The following is a 21,626-nucleotide window of genomic DNA, read 5'->3' on the forward strand; positions in this document are numbered from 1 at the left end:
GCTCGATAGGTTGTCAAAAGAGTTAAATGTTGATAGATCCACTGTTGGAAAACGTCTACACGCAATGGGAATGGTGCAAAAAGAAGGAAATTGGGTGCCATACAAATTGAAAGAGAGAGACATGGAAATTAGATTTTTTCATTCGAGGAATCCGTTTATTACCGGAAAAGTGGGAGAAAGTTGTCGCTTCCGAAGGAGCATACTTTGAATAGGTAAACTCACTTATATAGATTTGTTTAAATAAACACATCTTTTTCTTTTCAAAAAGGGCGGAAACTTATTCCCGTACCCAATATATTGTCTTAATACTTAAACGATTATTTCTTATAAATTTAAAATGGTAATAATAAAACGTTATATTTTATTTAAAAGTATAATGTTGAATTGAACTGTAAATAACAACGACCCGCGGAGATAACATTGTGCTTACAAAGAAAGATCGAACAGAAGAGAGAACTCCTCGTTCTGAGGAAGTAATCTCGTGAGAATGGAAATGAAATAGAGATGATTCGACAGTTTTGCAGAAATGTAAAACTTGTAACTTCATAGCTTCTGAATAAAATATAAGGAAAAATTGCTAATGTGAGCCAATACAAGGTGTTTTTGGTGAAATTAACAATTATATATTATATATTATAAATTATATATTATAAATCAATAATATGAATTATAGACATTTTTATTAGTTTATTTTTTTATAAACATTTCTTTTATCTATGATTTCTTATACTCATTTTAAGTCTCAATATATACAGACCGTCTTTTATCAATTTAAACAGAGCATTGTTAATCTGTTTTCAAGTAAGTCTTAAAACATTATTTATTGGTTTAATTAAATTTTTATTAAGAATTTATATATATAACACTGAGCCAATGTTCATTATTTAATTTGATTATATGACTTCCTTATTAGTTTCAGTATTCGAAGATATACGACAGACGAAGATAATACTTTTTACTGTTTAACGATATCTTTTCACTTCTGACAAATTTTATTTTATTGCATTGTGACGCTAATTATACAATCTAGAATTTTTCGGTATTTTTACACTTAAAGAGGGCATAATAATGATGTCAAAACGTCTATAATTATATTACTGAATTAGAATATATTGTTAATTTCACAAAAAAACACCTTGTATTAGCTCACATTGGTAATTTTCCTTATTATATTTTGTAAAATATTACAATTGGAGCCTTTCAAATAATTCATTACTATTGTGTTTCTGAATCAACAATTTTTCTATTGACCACTGCAAGTTTAAATTAATTTTCGCTCCGTTCCTATATTACGACCTTTTATATTACAATCATATTATACAAAACGTTCTTAAATAATTACCTTACAAGATTGAATATAAAAATTAGATAATAACAATAAAATATCTTCTTCTCAATATACTTTGAATTATGACGAAAATTTGATAGCGATATGTGTGTTGTGTGATGTTTCTGCACGGAGAGAATTTTTTCTTAGAATTTACCCTGAAAATATGACAGTCGTGGGACAACATTATATTTCGAAGAATTTTAATATAAATCTCTCTCATTTATTAATAAAACTACAATAAAGTATAAAATAAGTTTGATCAATTTTACTGAAGTGCATGGTAAAAATCTTTAAAATATTGTATTGTACCACAATCACCATATTTTCAGGGTAAATTTTAAAAGAAAATTCTCTCCGTGTGTGGTGTACATTACAAACTCCAATTCTTTAGCGTCACCAATCGCATGTAGGTGGCACAATAATCACTAAATGTAGAGGGTAGCTCTATTACGCGATCCTTTAGAAATTCATATCAGAATTTATAACGGCATACGCGAGCGCGTACAGAGCTGAATAATTACCGGGAGCTGCGTAATATTACTTTACTGTAGTATAATAACGCAGGCATCGATATTGAGGCGTTTTCTAAATTTCGCCCTCTTATTTTTGAAATCCTATGACTCAACAGATTCTATTTTTAATCAATAAGAGATAAATGCCTTTAACAATCTAGCTGAATCTTAAGTGCTTTTATATGTTCCATGTAAATTTATATACTATATAGTTCTTTAAACCGAGCGCCGAAATAATTTTTTGGAATTTATCTCCTATCGGTTGTGTTATACTCACATGTATGATCTTATGAAGTTCTTTGCTTAGGGTTTTACTTTTGTTCTGACGAGTCTCTTGAGATGAATGAATATCATCCCTTGTTGTACGTCACTGGAATAATCCTACTTTTACACGATTATATTATACTACGTGATAACAATCGAGACATTATGTAGTCTGTGAGAGCGAAAAAGTAATAGTTTAATATACTGTCATAATTAATCGTCTCTGCTGTTGTTATAGTACTATTTTGTATGTCTCAAGAGAACATATGTGTTCTAAAGTACGGAAAGAAAATTATTTTCCATTTCTTACAAACGAAATCTTAAATTATTATTTGATTATAAATAGTATGCATAATAATTATTAATTCTGCACACTATATTATAGTACTGAAGTACTCTATGTGCATATTAAATATCGAACGGAAATCATTTGCGTTGAAACGAAGCTTTCGTAAAATAGAACGCACTTAACGTTATCGTGATTATCGGAGTCAAAGTGTTAAATACAGAACGGCCGTCAAGACGTTGTTAATCCGAAAGTCAAACAAGCTGTCGTAATAATAATTGTCAATGTAAGATTGACCAATAAACATGTCGCGCCATCGTACGTACGTCCGCGAATTTAATTTAATACTGATATTTTACTACCCGCGCGAAGAATCGTTGAAACGCATTAAAGCGTACAAACAAGAGGAAACGTTTGTTTTTTTATAATTGCTTCCATCATCGAAATTACAGTTTCTCTCATTATTGAACCGCGAGCCGAGCCTGCGTTCACATTCAAATATTTGAGCCTCTGTAGTCTAAAGGCTTAAGACACTCATACGGGGTACAAGAAATCCGGGTTTGATTCCCGGTCGAGCTATTTTTCGCAATAAATTTATTTAGTTTTTCAGCACTTTAACATCTTTCTATACGATGCCTAATTGAGCATTGAATTATTAAAAATTGCTTGTCAATTTAATTTAATTTGTGATATTATTACAGTAGTTTAATTGCGTTTATAAGTCCGGAAAATCAATTCGGCACACAGTTCGAATGACTATAAATATGGTATATATGCATGTACATATATATAGTACACATATAATTCACATTGAATTATTTAAGCATTAAAGATCCAGCTTCGACCGTTATAGGCTTTAAATTCTTACTTGTCGTGTATTTAAATATTTGATGTGAATCTATATTCATTTCGATAATGTGGATGTAGAATCTTTGAATGCGGACGCAGGCTCGGCTCGCAGCTCAATATTTGGTTCGGTAATCTGCACGAATCCTAATTTTAAAAAAACTGCATCTTTTTTTCTTTTACGTATCGCCTATATAAAGTTATGAAAATATCGCATTTATTTTTGTAGGATTTAAGCTAGTAGTAACAGTATTATAAAACGAACATGTGATGACGAAACATGAAACGAATATTGTGACAAAATATTGTAATTTTTTACCGCATTCAGTTGAAAAATAAAGTCGTAAGAAGAATGTAAATTGTCATGTAAATTAAAGGAATAGCAATAAGCTGCGTTAGTGTGCATCTACCTGTGTATTAATTTGCTTCCGCGTGTGCGTGCGATTAATGAACAAGGCGCAATCAAAAGTTTTCTCTCACTAGCGGGAGTAGAAGTATCGGCACCGAGCGCGCGATGGGATCTAACTGTTGGATGATAATTAAGTAGGTAAGTAGTGTGCCCGCGTACTACTTAATTATCAGTTTTATTTCTTTCATAGTTTAACAAAATTTAAATGCAATGTAATTATAAAATTTAAAACGTTAATGGAAGAACTATACAATTCTAACGCAGTTAGTGGTGTGGAAATTCTCTTCAATGTAAACTTACCTTTAATTAAAATTCATTCCGATGTTTTACGATAAAATAATCAACGAACTTTTCGATTCTGTTTCCGAGCAATCTTCAGCGCAAAATTACAAATCTGAAAAGCAATTATCTTATGTTTTTCTTCAAATTCATTCTCCTTCAACGATATAATTGCGATCATATCATTAGATAATTATTGCAAGTTAAAAAATTTCTTTTTCTCTTCTATCTATCTCATATTATATGATATTACTTTTTAGTTTTTTAATTTTGAGCTGAAAATTTGCTCGGAAATGGAATTGAAACGTTTATTAATTAGGTATATTATCGTTAAATAATGGCATGAATTTTATAGCGCTTTTCGTTGGCAGAACTAGTGCGCACTCAGTGCACTTTAAAGTCGTTGTACACAAATTGATATAAAGATGTACGTTTAATAAAAATATAGAAATGAATTAAACTGCGAAATATTCAATACATTATATCGTGCTATTTGATAAAATACACATTAGACACTTCATTAATTGAGATCTCTCATTTTTACATTTAGATTAGAATACAACAGTTTTAATGTACACTGAGTGCACACTAGTTCTGCATGAAAAACGCTATTAATTAAAGATAAAGTTTACATGGAAAACGCTATTAATTAAAGATAAAGTTTATATTGAAAAATTTCCATATCACTAACTGCGTTAAAATCGTATAGTTCTTCCATTAACGTTTTAAAATTTATAATTATATTGTATTTAAATTTTATTAAATTACCAAAGAGATCGGATAGTTTTAAGGTAATGTACGCTTGAGATAATATCATTTGCGCTTGGCAATACGTCGATTTTATTGAGCGGTCTAGAAATAAATTCAAAACTATGCTCAAGAGGGGAAAGAAAAAAAAAGGGCTCCTTCGGTTTCATATGCGGCCTTCTGGTGGCTGCTACCGAAATTTGTCGCGGCGTTCACGGTTATCCTTCCACCCCGCAGCTGTTTAACCAGCTGTAACGTATCACACCTTCTCCCTCAATAGCCGCTTTCCTGGATACAAGCGGGAAGAGATCCGACAAGCCGGAATTTTTTCACAAAAGATACGTGTGCATCGATAATCTAATACTGTGCGTGGTGCGTGACCGCCGCTTCCGTTCAATCAAATTTGAGTTCGTTCTGTAACATATTGTTTTTTAGTAGGAATATTTTTTCGTGTTGCTTTTTTCTAATTGTATTTTTCCTTCTTTGTCTTTTTTTTTACTTTTACAACATTTGTTCAACTTTTCGAGAAAGAACTTTATTATGATGATAATTCAATATTGAGCCTTTTCTTCTATAGTAACCATTATTATTTAAAGTAACTTTCCAAGGACATGTATCTTCATTTTATTGCACATTCGATAATAAATTTCCAGTATTTTTTTTCTGCTCCAAGAGATAATTGATGACCTCAAAGACTCCGGACCCCCCCTAGAGAGGCGCTAGACCCCCTAATGTCCCGGCATAGAAAACCTAGGTATGAGTCTGTAACTTCTATGAACACCAGTAGTGACATAATTCAAAGTTATTCTGATAAAGCATTGTAATACAATAATATTGTTCTATAGGTCGCTTTTTTAATGCACCATTCTAAAAAATCATCGAACAAAAGATTTCTCTATTAATTTTTCAATTCACGTGACTATTTCCTGATTTCGATTTAACTTTCTCTTAATTCTTTTCTAAAGAATTAGAAATATATTGTATCTTCTTCTTTTGTCATGTATTTATACTTACTAAATTAACGATGTTTGCTGCGTCGCGGAACAATAGGGATGCAAAAGACCTCCAGAACTATTCTCTTTAAGTTTCGAAGTCAGATTATCGATCATATAACTTTTTCTCGAGTTTTTCTCTAAAGCGGAAACGTGAAAAGTGAAAATTATTTGTATGTATATGTGTATATATACATTCACATATACATAAACATTTTCACTTTTCACGTTTCAGCTTTAAAGAGAAAGTTATATACCCGAAATGTTCTTCTCTAACCTGGTCTTCTCTTACTGTCACTTTACCTTTTGTATTTATCTTCTGTTATATACCTTTGTTTCTTAATTTATTATTAAAAAAACATTATTAAAACATTTTCTTATTAACTATTACTTATTATTATAATAATTACAATACGTATCCTAGTGTAGCTATATACTCTATGCGAAAATACATTTCGGTTAAAATGATCGAGACGCGACTACTAATCCAAATACTTTCGTGGTTGGCATATTTTTCAGAAATTTAGTTCCCATCTATCTCTTGGCCTATTATATCGATAGATACACTGAACAAAAATATAGTCAATTTTAATAAATATTTAGTTGAATACTGCCAACTAAATATTTATTAAATATAAAGATATATTTATTTGATACAAGAAATGTTAATTTGACTCGACAATCATTTTTTTTACTGAACAAATATTTATTTACTATAAGTAAATGTTTAGTTGGCAGTATTGAACTAAATATTTATTAAAATTGACTATACTTTTTTCACGGTGTAGAATGAATAAATATTAAAAGGTACGTGTCTTTTTATATGAAATTCTTAACAAAATAAGGATAAAGAAAGAGCATAGAAAGAGAAAAGGAAACAAGGACATAGGAATAAAATCGAATTTTAGAAGCTTTACATTTTTTTTTAATAGATCAAAGGGAGAGAAAAGATGCCACTGTTTGAACGAATTCATCCTTTGTTATGATGATTTATGAGTATTGGGCGAGTGAAAAAACGGTGAATAAGTGGGTCAAATTCCTGCCACGCGACCTGCGTGAGAGAGTAAGAATGAAAGATAGAGAAAGAAAGTAAGATCGTATGTCACTTTGGCCATTGAACAAAATGACACATAAATCCTTAGAATGCCCCTTGGGACTTACTTATGAACCATTCAAGTGTTAGAATTGAGACGTTCGTAAAATGTTGGAAGCATGGAATTGAAGAATAGCAGCATGACGAATTTGATAGTCCTAAATTGTTTTGTATGGCTTTGACATCCAAATTTTGATTTATTATTTAAAGTGTAGACGAGAATGAGGAAACGCTGCGCACCTAATCAAAAGTGGAATATTTACTATGAAAGATGTTTTAAAAGCAAAGAGTAAAATTACAGCTGTATATAATTAAATTTAATAACTTTTCACCGCGTAAATACATTATTCAACAAAAGACAAGCAATCTTTACTATCAATTTGCTTTTTTATTGAGCGTTGTACGATTTTTTTCACCTAGATATTAAACGTTGAAGCAAAAACGATCACTTCTGTTTCACTGTTGAATAACTCAGTGAAAAAAAATCGTACAATATTCAATAAAAAAACAAATTAAAAGTAAAGATTCACTCTTTTAAAAATTGTAAACCGCATTTTTGTACGATTTTGACTTCACACTATAGACCTTTGTAAAATTTATATAAAATTTTCAGATTTAACGGATATTCATTTGTGTCTGTATTGCTATGTAAAAAATCAATTAGATCGAAATATTATTACCGATTTCAAAAGTAGAAATTTCAAGCTTTAAAATGCTTTTTGAAAAATCTCGTTCGTTATGACCATTGTCAATAAAATTACTCTATCTCGAAATTAAAATCATTTAGAATTAGCGTTAAAATAGTAAAATTTAAAGTTTATGTCTGCGAAAAATGATTATGAAGCGATGTTTGATAAAACCTTTTAAAGCTTAAAACCATAACTTTTAAAAGCTTTAAATCATGTTTTTGCATAAAAATTTTATTTAAAATAGTGCACATTTCGGGTGTCGGTGCAACTGGTGTGTTCGGCTGGTTGAATGGTACAGTTCCTCGCCAGTGTCACATGTTCGTCTGGACTTGGTACACCGCACAAGTGTACACAAAGTAGCCCCGATAAATTTGTTGGGGCCAGTTGGTGTAATTGTCGGGCTTGGTGCTTTCATGAATGGGATATATATATTGTCAGTCAAAATGCAATTTCATTTTGTTTTATGTAAAAATTAATTTAGGAATTTAATGTTATTAAACGTTATATGTGCCAAAATATAACGTTTAATAAAAAATATAAAATTTAATAAAAACTCTAAAAGAAGTCATAAACACGACTAAAAGATATAAGGAAGTCATCCTTTAGTTATCACATGGATAAGGCTATAAAATGATTACAGTGCGACATCTGTCGTCTTTTAGTTACCTTTTCATTGACTGTATTCTTTCACTAAAAAATAATCTTTATAATAATTTAATCATATTTTAGTCATTTTTTACGACAACTTTGTGCTCTCTGGGATATTGCATGTGCATTTCGATTTTGATGAAATTTTGAATATTAATGTACACTGCCCGTGAATGATTCGCAGGATCGTGCAGTAGCTCTAACTTATCAGCTTGATTTACTCGCAGGGTTGATAAAGCGCGCAATTCGGAAAACGCACGGAAAGGGACACATTATAGCAGTATATATATAAATATAGAATAATAAAAAAACAATAAATAACTAATTTTTTAATTTTCTTGTTATTCTATATATTCATATATATATACTGCTAATGTGTCCCTATCTATGCGTTTTCCGAAGTGCGCGCGTTATCGACCCTGCGAGTAAATCAAGCCGATAAGTCAAGACTACTGCACGACCTGCGAATCATTGACGGGCAATGTACTTATAGATGAATTCATTATGAAAAATAATATTCAGAATTTTCAGCGTTTGCTTTAATTGTAAGTGCTTTAACAGATTAAACGAAAATATTTATAAAAATTTATTATTGGAAAAATTTCGTTGTTCAGTATTCTGTTATAGTCTTGATATAAAAGTCTATAAAGAGATACTTATTGATTGATATGAAAATATAATAAGTAAAAATTTTGTGCCTTTACTCCCGTACCGTTACATTGATCGACTCCACGCACGATAAGTCAGTTATTGACTTCGGTCGGTGCATTATCAAACGTTTCGACTCTGATTCGAGCTATATCTCAGAGGTGTTAGTAATTATAACACCGTTATTGTAATACCGTTGTGCAGCTTTTGTATCATGTAAATGATTCGTTAAAACGATAACGAAGCTTGCGTTAAAAATTAAAGATTACCGGCTGCTGGTTCTTTCGCAAGGATGAGAACATCGCCATCTAGTGGACTCGTAAAAATCCATATCAAAAAATAACGAACCACCGAGCAGGGTTGTGGTTGTGCACAAAATTGTGCATCTACGCATGAATTATAATATTCTACGTTTTTAGGGGAAAGTGGGAGAATTGTGAGCATCTAAGGGAAATTTATTGACCTGAAATGATTTTTCCAAATTTAAAGCGATATAAGTATGGAAATAGAAACTATAAACATTCTTCTACTATTACGTATCCTCATACCCTGGTGAAAATTTTTCTCATAATTTTTATATGAATTGGAACATTTTTCAGAAATACTCAGAAATATTCGGAAAGTTTACATCTCCTCAGAATTTTTCATAGAAGTGAATTCTGAATATTCTGAATATATAAAAATATTCTGAAATTCTTATCCCACAATTTAAAAAGATATTTTTTAATTTTTTAGATTTTATAACATTTTATCAGAAATTACACTTACAAAAAGTCTTAGTAATCTTATTTAATTAACGATATTTCGTGTAATTAACATATACATATGAAAAATTCTGAGAAAAACTTAGATTTTCTGAGAAGTGTTCATATAAAAAATGTAAGAAAGTTATAAAATTATATAGTAATTCTGAAAAATTATATAGAAATTCTGAAAAGTTATATGAAAAATTCTAAGAAAAATTTGTATCAGAGTATTCAACAGATTTTCATTCAATAAGGTTGTATTTGGCAAAAAGGAAAAAACGGAAAAGCGAAAAATTTCTTGCGCGTCGGGTAATTGTACGCAAAGTAAAAGTCGTAAGAAATGAATGAATTATGGAATGAATGTATCATGGAATGTTGACAAAAAGTCAGAAAATATATTTATTATATAATAAATTAATATACATATATAATATATATATTATATATTATACATATGTATATATATGTATGTAAAATATTAATATATACTTACATTTGCATGTGCATATAACACATGTGTTATACACATGTTCTGTAAGTCAAAGAATTGGTACTTTGTATACAATCTCGATCTGTGAGACTCGAACAAATATTTATTATTTTATCTTATAGCTGAGATTTTCTTCTATCTGTGTAAAAAAAATTTGCTAAACAATAATTTGCTATAAATATGAAATATATAATAAATGAAAAGTAATAATAAAATGTCTATGCTTTCCTTAATTTAATCCTTAGAATTTTGATAATTTTACAAACATTTTCTAAAAAAAAGTTCCACATAATTTATTATGGATTTAATAAATACTTATATAACTTTACTTATATAATACTTATAATACAATTTATATTTATAGTGGGAATATGTATGTATGCCCACATAGCTAAAATATTTAAAATGCATCAGGAATATCCTAAAGATATCGCCGTATATTTTTATAGCCTATCCTTAGATATATTTTGGACAATTCTAGTCGGTGAGCGTAAAGACTGCTTTATAATTTAATTTTTAATTCTTTTATATTGCATAAAATATGTTAGTGATGCATCTTACAATATAGTCTACATAATTTACATAGTTTATATTGTTTATGTGACAAAAGACCACGTAAACATCACGTAGATTGCACGTAAATAATCAGATGTAATCTTAAAATCTACGGCACGCCACCGAAATTATCTTTATATCATGAGCATATCTTCTGAAAAGAAATATTTTTATATAATTCTTAGGGACTGCGCACAATGAAAGGAACAGAAAATACGAATTTCAACCTAACAGAAACTGTATTCCAAATACATGATTTCTGATATTCCAAATACGTGATTTCTGATTGAAATTTTTATTCTCTATTCCCTATTCCTTTTATATGCGCAGCCTCTTATTCTTTGTTCCTGTTCCTATTCTCTGTTTTTATTCCTTGATTGTGCGCAACCTCTAAAGCCGATGGCTTGTTTTCCTGCTGGAGTCCTAGCTGGATTAGAATCTTGCCATCTGTTAGCTGCAGTACTGACAGTGCCAGCATCTATAGTTTTAAAAAAGCAGTTTTTTTTTAATTGTAGAAAGAAAACTACAATTATTTTTTTCGGAAAAAAGCAAATATAGTAGATCTTACGAACACACATAAATTTTTTCAATGAATTTTTCTATCGTTGAGAAAAGAACCGAGAAAATCTGCGGAAAAATTGGAAAAAAACAATGTTTTCCCAAAATTTTAAAACTATACCAGCATCGCAGCCAATAGCGAGAATCAAATTTAGCATCTTCATATCCTTATGGCTCCCTCAGGCAAACACTCGCGATACGACCAGTATTGAATGTAGTGGTGTGATGAAGAGTGGGGGAACGTTCCCCCATCCAATCTAGCAGGGTGTTGCTAAATTCCAGCTTGCACGTGGTGGGAACGAGTAGGGATTCAGGGGAATCTTGGCATCTATCCTTTATTATTTTCGCTCTGTCCCGTTCTACCGAGACGGAGAGATGGAAGCATTTCGACTCACGAGCAGTGTTGGACAAGCCCGCCCTAATAGAATAAAAATTTGATTAATGTGTAGTTATAATTCCGTTTAAAAGAAAAAGGACAAAGGACCCCGCACTAATCCTATATGAAATTAGGTCCCGGTGAGATCAAATGGTTTTCTCATATGTTATAGCTTATGACCTGCTAAACAAAACATATAAATTTTAGCGTAAAAATATGAACAGTTTTCGTGTTTGATTCACCTACATTCGCTGACATATATCTCACCATAAAATACTTAATAACTTCTAAACGGCTGACCTAAATTGGATACAATTTTTTGAGGTACTAAAATTTAGAGTTTTTGAGATCGATGACGCTAATTTAAAAATTCAATGATCGTTGTAACTTATCGCATGAATTAGACCGAACGACATACCGTTTCGTCATTTTTTACGATGTTTCTCGTAGGAATATCAAGTGGGTAACGGTAATAGAAAATACGGTAATGAAAATAATAATGATACGCACTCAGTTAGAATTATATTCCGGCGGACTGAATTTGTACATATATTATTAATTTTGAACCGACGCGTCAATATTCGTCAATAAATTAGCTGCTTTAGATGTGCAATTATATTCGTCCAATGATCGTTTATCTTTGTCGTATATAACTTAGAACGTTTGTGTATGCACTTTATTTGTCGCAGAGTGGTTCTAGCCCAGGCTTTATTACCGTGATGACATGAGATAGGTCTCGGTGTGCAATGCACTTTTCAGCAGATTTTTAGCCTAATTTCCCGTTCCTTACCTCACCCGCATACAGTGTGAATCAACACACATGTGTACATTAGCGTTCTGTCATCGATTCCATCAGCGTCTTCTCAAGGACAGTTAATTATAAGATCGCCAGCGGCTAAACTGCGTAAGCTATTTGCGACTATCTCTTTTGTATACCCCATAAACGAGTACGCAGCGCTGATTCAGAGATTGCACATACGTCGATGCGTTTGTCTGCGTGCCTAATATCTCGACGGTTGCGGTGGCTCAAACTGCCTGCGGGTGAGCAGACACCCTATCTGCACTCATCCCTGCTACGCTTGCCGCGGCCAAGCATCAGTTATTACCCCCTCAGCTTCTCATCCATACATAAAGCGTAAATTTACTTTGAACTACACTGAATCCATATCATTGTTATCCGAGCTGGCACTGATGAAACGTCCATTATCGCTCAATAAAACCTGCGAATGTGAAAATTAATCAAGCGCAAATATCATAACGTTTTCATTTGCATAGCTGCAGGTGAGCGATGAGCGCTCTTCAAAACCATTATACATAAATCGAAATAAAAATGTACGTTTATTAGAAATATTGAAATGCGGAGTTAAACCGGGAAATCATGAATACGTTGTATTGCACTGTTTGCTGAAAATGTAAAGTACACGTTATACATTTTATTATACATTCTATTTAAAATATCTCGGTTTTATATACTCAGATCAGTTTAATATACAACGGTTTTAACGTTAAGTATACTGAGTACACATTTGGCTGTCAACAAAATATGCTGAAAAAGATATTATGTAGAAAAATATATCGCCAGTTCGAAAGCAGCGGTCATATCAAAGGAAGATCTTCGTTCTCTTGTAAATACTCAGTCGCAAGATATGCAAGATATACCTACGTTACCTATGTATACCTGCCATAGAACTGGAAGAACATCATGTGTGCGTGCGCGCGCGTGCGAGAAAAAAAATGAGAAAAAATTTCTCGCGGTGTGCCATATGGCGGATAATTCTGTAAATTGATGAAGAATTTCACGGAGCAACTGACACCTAGGATACGGGTATAATCAAATGTCGCTCTATGTAACGTCGCTCTCATATAGGACAAGCATTAGTTTTAAGGGCAAATTAATTAAGACATCAATTAAGAATTTAATACCTCTTTAACACGGAAGATGCTGACCCTTCACGACGACGCCTGCGTTAACGCGTCTCTCGCAAAATCAATTAATCCAAGCAGAACAAGTCATTATAATATTAAAATTATGTCAAAATGACTCCAAAATATCATTTATTATTTATTTTAATATGATTTTAATATCATTTTGATGTTATCGTGACTTGTTCTGTTTGGGAATGTATGTACAGTTGAGTTCAAGTTTGATTACCCGCGTGATATTAAACGATGAAGCACGTTGAGAGACGAGCAATTAATTTTACGTTATTGCCATTTTACTGTGCGGTTATATTTTTTTGTCTACAAACACTCGTGCAATACTGTTGTGTAATTACTTATCGTGTTATCTGCACTCACTATACGATATTTTGCGTTACGCTTTAGCCACAATTTTATTCATTTATATACATATACCTAGTGGACATTATAACAACAGCAGTAATTTTTTTTAACGCTGGCGCTTTCTGTATACTTAAATTTTCTATTATAACTTGTAATACTGCTATACGATAAACTAAATTGAGATTAATTATTATTAAATGACGTGAAGGAAGCAATCTTAGAATCGAAAATGAAATCTCTAGAACTAATGGAAATGAAAATCGATCGAGAAATAAGCAAAGGAGACCATATCATTCATTTGCTATAATGACACGACGCAAAAGACAACGTTTTTCATAAATGTAAGTTTGAATATCTTTGCGTCGGCCGTTTCGCTTTACGCCGGTGCGGCGTCGCGCTCAGTCGCGCGCTTCGCTTTCCCTTTCTACACACACACAGACGTACTCATATTTTGGGTTACGCGGAGATCGATAACAGAATACTCTCTTAAAAAGGATAAAATGGTTTTTATCAAAAGAACTCGCAATATTTTATTTTATTTAAAAATATAGTGATACTATTTCTCTACAGTGTTACATATGTCCGCGAGAAATTTCTACCGTGAGTATATACATTGAAAAGATAGTCGGTGATTTTGACGACACGGGCAGTATGGATCGATCATGTTTGAAGTCGGATTAGACCGATTTGAGTTTGATCCATTGTTGAAGTGGACGCACGCTTCCCAAGTATTCCTGTATTGAATAAGTATTTTGATAAAAGATGTTTTACCCTTCCTACGAGTGCGAGCTGATATTTCCATGTATAAATTGCACGCGTGTGTGCATATACGTGTAGCGAGGGAGAGCGTAAACTGGGTGGCCGCGGGCGAACGTCCAATTCAAAAGGATGCGTCAAACGCACTACATATTCTTCTTTATCGGAGCTCTATTTTAAAATAAGAAATTTAGTTATATCATTATTATATCAAATAAGCGATATTTGGTTGAAACAGATTTTCGCTTAACCATGTTTTTGTGCAAATTTTACAATTTTACAATTTTGCGCCGAATACTTGATATTTTTGAAACGTAGTGTAAATTGAAGTTGGAATACGTACAACTAGGGACTCGCGCGCGCACAATTAGGGACGATCGTTGACAACATAATTTATTGTACAATGTCCGGAGAAATCAATCACCATTATATAACGGTGGGACAACGAAGAGTTGTTCCAGACACTTCATTATTGAAAACGCAAATCTATCCGTTCCTTTTTATACAAAAATCCTGTTTAACCTCATATCTTCTTGGTCCACAGGATGAATGTCGCTCGGCGCAAGTGATTGCGTATATTCTACATTGCTAATGGGTATCTTTTGTGTGAACTCGGTTTCCATAGCGTCCGAGGATTATAATGACCAGGCCCCGGTTCATCGGGATCTTTGTAACACATACTGATATCTTGCAACATTATTCTCGTAACTGCCGGTTTCGTCGGAAATCTTTAATAGGACATTTATCGTCGAAAATAATTTGTATATTTTCTTCGTCTTATACGGTTCATGCAAGTTATAATTATATAATATACGTTTATTTACAATATTTTAATAATAGTTATATAGTTACGTTAAATCGTTTATTAAATTAAATAAAGAAGCGCCACAGACGGTCAAAGGTAGTGCCTAATAAATGTGATCAAAGTTTGGAGCGTTCGTGATGAAGCAAAAATTAAAAGTAAGCCGAAATTAACTCTTTCACGACAGCAGCGTTGGTCGTTACTACACAGCCATTATATGGATGCGCTCACCGTAATACGCTACCGCTGTATTATATGAGAATACGAGCGCACTGGACTATATAGCGCGCATAGATAAATTAAACAAAAGTAATTAAACAAAAGGCATTTTTAAACCTTAAATATCAATAATTGTTGCTATATGCACAATGAGTGTTGCCATTAACAAATTAAAAATGACAGCCTGTGTTGTCATCTACATATGTAAAATTTTGACGAGTGACTATATAGTCACTCTTAGGGCGTGTTCCACTTAATGTTCGCAACGCTCGCGAGCATCATTCCTTTTCAAATATTAAACAAGGATGAAATGATGTTCGCGAGCGTTGCGAATGTTAAGTAAAATGCATCCTTAATATATAGGGAGCGTCCCGCGGCACAAGTGAATACCATAATATATCTAGTCATTCTCTGTATGTATCGAATACCCGGCGTGGAGAGACTATATAGTCACTCTTATATAGTAATGAAAGGATTAAATAGGCAGACAATTAAAGGGCTGAATTCTATAAGGGGATTCTAAATTTGTAATGTTTTTTTCGAGTGATAAATGAAAAAAATAATTTGTAAAATGAAAAAAGTTTTGTTATATTTTTATAGATATTATCTATAATAGGGCAATGAAACCATCAATGCAACGCGATAATTAGTGCCAAACAAATATATATATAATTACCAATTAAAATTCAAATTGTAAAGATATACAATGCTTGTTATTTGTATTTGGCAAAACAAATAAGGTTGTGCCGACAAGCATTGTATAACTTTATAATGTAAATTTAATTTGGTAATTATATATATATATTTGCTGTATTGATGCTCTCATTGCCCGATATACCCTATTATAGTTTAAACTTGAGAACCCGATTGATATTAAAAATTTTACATTTTTTATATTTTTATGTTTAATTAGTCATATCTCAGCCAAATATGAATATTTTTTTTTTTTGAAACTTTAACAGAATAAACTTCAACATGTTTCTCGAGATATAGGGCACATAAACCGTTTTTGAAACATTTCACAGCCGAGAATGCCGAATTTTAGAAAATATTCCTTTCGAATTCATAGTTTTATTTATTCGATCACAAAAGTTGTCGTACGAATTTTCGAATTGTCAACTATTATCTATATTACAATTTTTTTTATTAGTTAAGGAAATTTTTGGGAAAGTTTTAGCTCTTTAAATATTAAGATTGCAAAGTAATGACGATTTATGTATCGATCCGATTACGTAACGCGCAACGCGAAAGTCTGAGCCGTTCGTCTCCGTGAAATAGGAGTAGAGCTTAACTCTACCTGTTGCTAGATTCCGACTTGTGTTACCACTTGGTAGTGCGTGGTGGAAGAAAAGTGGGGAAAGAAGTGTCGATAGCTATAGTGATAGCTGAATATGTGATCCGCCGTATTATTTTCGTCCAACTCAAGGAGGCAGGAGACATGCTTAATTAAAGAAGAAGAATTGCTGAGTACGTGGGGATACGGCTATAGCTATCGGAAACCCATAGAGTATCATCAATAAAATTAGTGTGACATATTTCATGTCTTATCTCTACTATTCGAGGAAAAAAACAATCGAAAAGGATGAAGGTTAATGGTTTATTTACAAACATAGTACGCACCCCGTAGACATACATGGAGTGCGTTTTACGTGTATAAATAAACCATTATACCTTCATTTTCTCGATTGTTTTTTTCCTTTAATAATAGAGATGACAAGGAATACATCAGTTCTTATTATATTCGCTAATATATTAGAAATACGCTATTGTCACCAATTTTTATTGGCAATTGTTATTGATGATACTCAAATTCTTATTTTGTAATCGTAAACAATTAAAAAGTTGACAAAGATTTTAGGAGATCTTAAGAATATTATGTTTTGATTAGTGCATTATTAATGCCTCGGAGGCGAACAGCTCAGACCTTCGCGTTGCGCGCTACGTAATCGGATTGATATATAAATCGTCATTACTTTACAGCCCTAACGTTTAAAGAGCTAAAAATTTCCTTAATTAATAAATTGTAGTATAGATAAAAGTTGACAATTCGAAAATTCGTAAGACAACTTTTGTGATCAAGTGAATAAAACTACGAATTCGAGAGGAATATTTTCAGCATTTGGCTGTGAAATGTTTCGAAAACTTTTTATATGTCTTGTATTTCGAAAACATGTTGAAATTTATTTTGTTAAAGTTTCAAAAAGAAAAATATTCATATTTGGCTGAGATATATATGGCGAGTTAAACACAAAAATATAATGAAATTTTTTAATTTTGTAAATTACTTTTTTCATTTATAACTTGAAAACAAAAAAGTTACAAATTTGGTTTAAACACAGAAAAGATGCGCTATGAAATTCTCTACAAGAATCATTCACCAAAATCGAAATTAGAACGATGTTCAAAATTAGTCCTGCGAACAATACTTACCTATCCTGCGAAATCCACGCATATCCCCTTATATCCAACTCCTCAAGTAACGATCTTTGGTATGTACATAATGTGTAACTAAAAATTTCCTACGCTTGCCCCTGCGTTCTGTGTCAAAATCTACAAGTGCGAAAGCAATATCACAGGATGGAGGGATTGGAAATATTCGATCGTACGCACAGGAGAACGCGCCTGCGTTTTTAATTATGCAGAGCACTTTCGAGTATAAGATCTCAACTGTCGTCAACTATATCCGTATTAGACTACGGATTGACGATTACAATTAAAGGTTGCCCTACTTCAATCATTCACGATGTAGCGAGTCCATTGTAATTGGCTGAAATTGGCAGAACCGACCAACCGTCAATCATAATCTTCAACCACAGTAGTCTGATACTCTCCTTAGACGTTACTCTTGCACTCGTCGTAGAATTTGGTATAGAACGTAGGAACAAACGTAGAAAATTATCCATTGCACGAGAGAACGCGCCTGTGTTTTCAATTATTTGGAGCACTTCCGCGTACAGGATCTCAACAAACTATTTTTTCTCTATCGTCAATGGTTTTAGACATTGCTCTTGCACTTGTAGACTTTGGCACAAAACGCAGAGACAAAGAAATTTTCAGTTACTCGTATGTATACGTATGTATACGTACGAGTGACTGTAAAAAAAATGGATTCTTTTACAATGTTAAAAATAATTATAAAGTATGTGCGCGGCACTATTAATTATTTTTAACATGGTAAAAGAATCAATTTTTTTTAAATACACAATAGGTATAATGTGAAACATTCAAATTCGCTGGAAGTTTACCTCGAAAAGGTTACAAGCTGTAGGGGACCTTACAATCTTTTAACAAGTATTAAAATGATATTGAAATGCTATTAAAGTGGCTTTTTAAAGAAATATATTGATGCTTATTAAAAAAAAAACACTTTAATAACATTTCAATATCATTTTAATACCTGTGAAAGAATCGAAAAGTTCCCTTCAGCTTGTGACCTTTTCGAAGTAAACTTCCAGCGAATTCGGAGGTTCCATATTTTTTTTAAAAAAGCTACTTTATTAGCATTTCAATATCTTTTTAATACCTGTGAAAAGGTCATAAGGTCCTCTTCTGCTTGTGACCTTTTCGAGATAAACTTCCAGCAATTCAGATGTTTCACATTATATACCTAAAAAAATCGATTCTTTTACAATGTTAAAAATATAATTTGAAAAATAAACAAATATTTTAAGAGAATAGTATAAATAGCAATATTTTTTTTACCTAGTGCATGGTAAAGACCAAGCTTTTATAGTTTCTGAAAACCTGGGTAACAAATTGTAATCAAATTCGAATGTAGGTAAGCGGAAGAAACCTCTTAGCTTCTTTTGAAAACAGAAAAAGAAATTATGCGTTCTCAGTGTGTATCCTTAAGAAGATAAAAGACGTGGATCATATAATCGTAAATCAAAAATTATGAAACAGGCAATATTGAAATAAAACATTAATTAAAACATAATTTTGCTTTAATATAATCTGATAGAGAAATAGAACATTTTGTTAATCTGGCTCGGGCGTAGTGGATTTATAATTCGTATAGAATCGTGAAACAGTCCTAAAAGTAACATCTGTTTGCAACTCTTGCAAGAATCATTCATTGCGCTTTCTGGCCAGCGAGTTATCTCATAACTTCCAGGTCCACGTTCAGTTTCTTTCAAAGTCTTTTAGTCCGTAATTTCTTTCGTCGGCCTACCACCCATTGCGGCGAAAAAATTTTCCTTTTTTTGCTACTTTCGACAATTAGAAGGCAATTGCCTTATTAATAAAGAATTCTTTTTTCAAAATACACCGAAATTGCTTTTTAGTAATCATGGATTTACGACCAATCAGACGAGGATTAGGAGATCACAGCTGGAGATGCTGGCATAACAACCATTAACTGGGGACAGTGGTGTAGTGAGAAAAATGTTGCAGGAGGGGCTGTAGAAATCAGTTTTTTAAAATGTTCTTTTTTATACTAGTGACACATTTGGTAAGCATAAACAAAAAAAGTTTTGTTTAAAACAAAATTAATTCAATAGCAAAAAAATTATGATAATTTATATACATGTTGCAATATCAACCACCACTTTTTGCGGTTGTACTAGCAGCAACATTTTTTTCCGTGTAATTTATCGAATTTTTGTTTAAGTGCCAAATACAAACGAAAATCAACAAATATATTTTTAATACATAATAAACGATATTTTTGCAACTAAATTAAATATGAGAATTATCCCAGCAGAATTTAATTTCCTCTCTCAAAACAAATTAATATTTACGGCTCAATTTTTTACACATTCTTATAAAATTATTGAAATTATTCAGAATTTCGGAGGGGGGGCTGCAACCTTAGCTACGCCACTGACTGGGGATATTATAGGCTTATTCTGCTATTCAATTTGTTTAGGTCCACTGTTCAAAGGAGGGTGTAGCTTCTTTTTTCGTGACACGTGGCATTGGCAACGCCATGTGTAACAACAACGGCACAACCGAAAGAGAGCTTTCAATTCTGTATTTTCTTAATACTTCACGATTGCGTAAATTTTCGACAACGGGATAATCGTAATAACCGTATAATGAGCAATCTAGAAAAGTTTCGTCTTTTCTAAAGAAATAAGATGCGAGAGGTAGTAGTCCTCTAAAACCTCCGTTTATGAATTTGTTAATAAGTCATTATAGCAAACACATTATTTGGAAAAAAAGTTTTATTAAAATTATTGAAGTTTAGATTTAGGTTAAAAATAATGAAAAAAAATTATGTAATAGATTATAACAACGGTCAGATCAGTAATTTTCATCTTATTTTTAATTCGCGATTATTTGCAATCATAAACAAGATAATCGTTCGAAATGTACAGTGATTAAGGTACATATTATGGAGTCATTGGCATGGATTCCGATTGGAATTATTCAATTATTCCTTTGATTTCTATTGAATTTTCTAGAGAAAACGAAATAATTCCAATAACATGATGCCAGTGGAACAGACCTAACAAAAATCGATGCTGTTCTAACAAAGCAAGATCAGGGTCGGGCCGATTATGGCACTCCCGGCAAGAGATCCAAAAGTGGCCCCCCCCCCCCCCACCTTCCACCCTTATGGCTTTATTGATCGCACTTGCTTGTTATTTAAGGGGAAACTCAGTCCGGATCGGCTGCGCGACAACTCACGAAAAAGCGCAAGACACATACGTACAAAAACTCACAATCTCCGATCACTACACCGGCGCACAGTAGGGAAAAAATTACTGTTAAAAAATAGCAATCTGCAGCAATAATATTTAAAATTATTATATCGATATTGTTTAAGTATCAATTAAACAAATATTTAAATATAATTTCTGATGTACTCAAAATTTATTAAGATTTTTGTGATCTATGTGTTTACAGATTACTAAACTTTCTTAAATAAATTTAAGATATATTTCTCAAAACTAGTAATTGTATCGCCAAATATTTTGATTAATCATTTACAATGTATAGAAATACAGGGTAACTTCATTCAAACATTTTTGGCATTAAACTTTCTTGTGAAAATCCAATCAAGGGTATTCATTTGACGTCATTTAGAGCATTTCTATCAAAATTCGTGATAATCGGGCGTTGGACGTTTCCGGAAGTTCACCCTTAAAAAAAAA

At 32.1% G+C, this 21,626-nt stretch overlaps 2 pseudogenes; one reads left to right on the forward strand and one right to left on the reverse strand.

Moving 5' to 3' along the window:
• The window catches only part of LOC108757441 (nardilysin-like), a 10,687-nt pseudogene extending 5,221 nt beyond the window's left edge, over nt 1-5,466 (reverse strand).
• Nucleotides 5,467-12,451: 6,985 nt separating this feature from the next.
• LOC108757442 (uncharacterized) lies at nt 12,452-13,255 on the forward strand (annotated as a pseudogene).
• The last annotated feature ends 8,371 nt before the right edge of the window (nt 13,256-21,626 follow it).

This window comes from Trachymyrmex cornetzi, unplaced genomic scaffold, assembly GCF_001594075.2.
Source record: "Trachymyrmex cornetzi isolate Tcor2-1 unplaced genomic scaffold, Tcor1.1 scaffold143, whole genome shotgun sequence".
In the NCBI taxonomy this organism is placed as follows: Eukaryota; Metazoa; Arthropoda; class Insecta; order Hymenoptera; family Formicidae; genus Trachymyrmex; species Trachymyrmex cornetzi.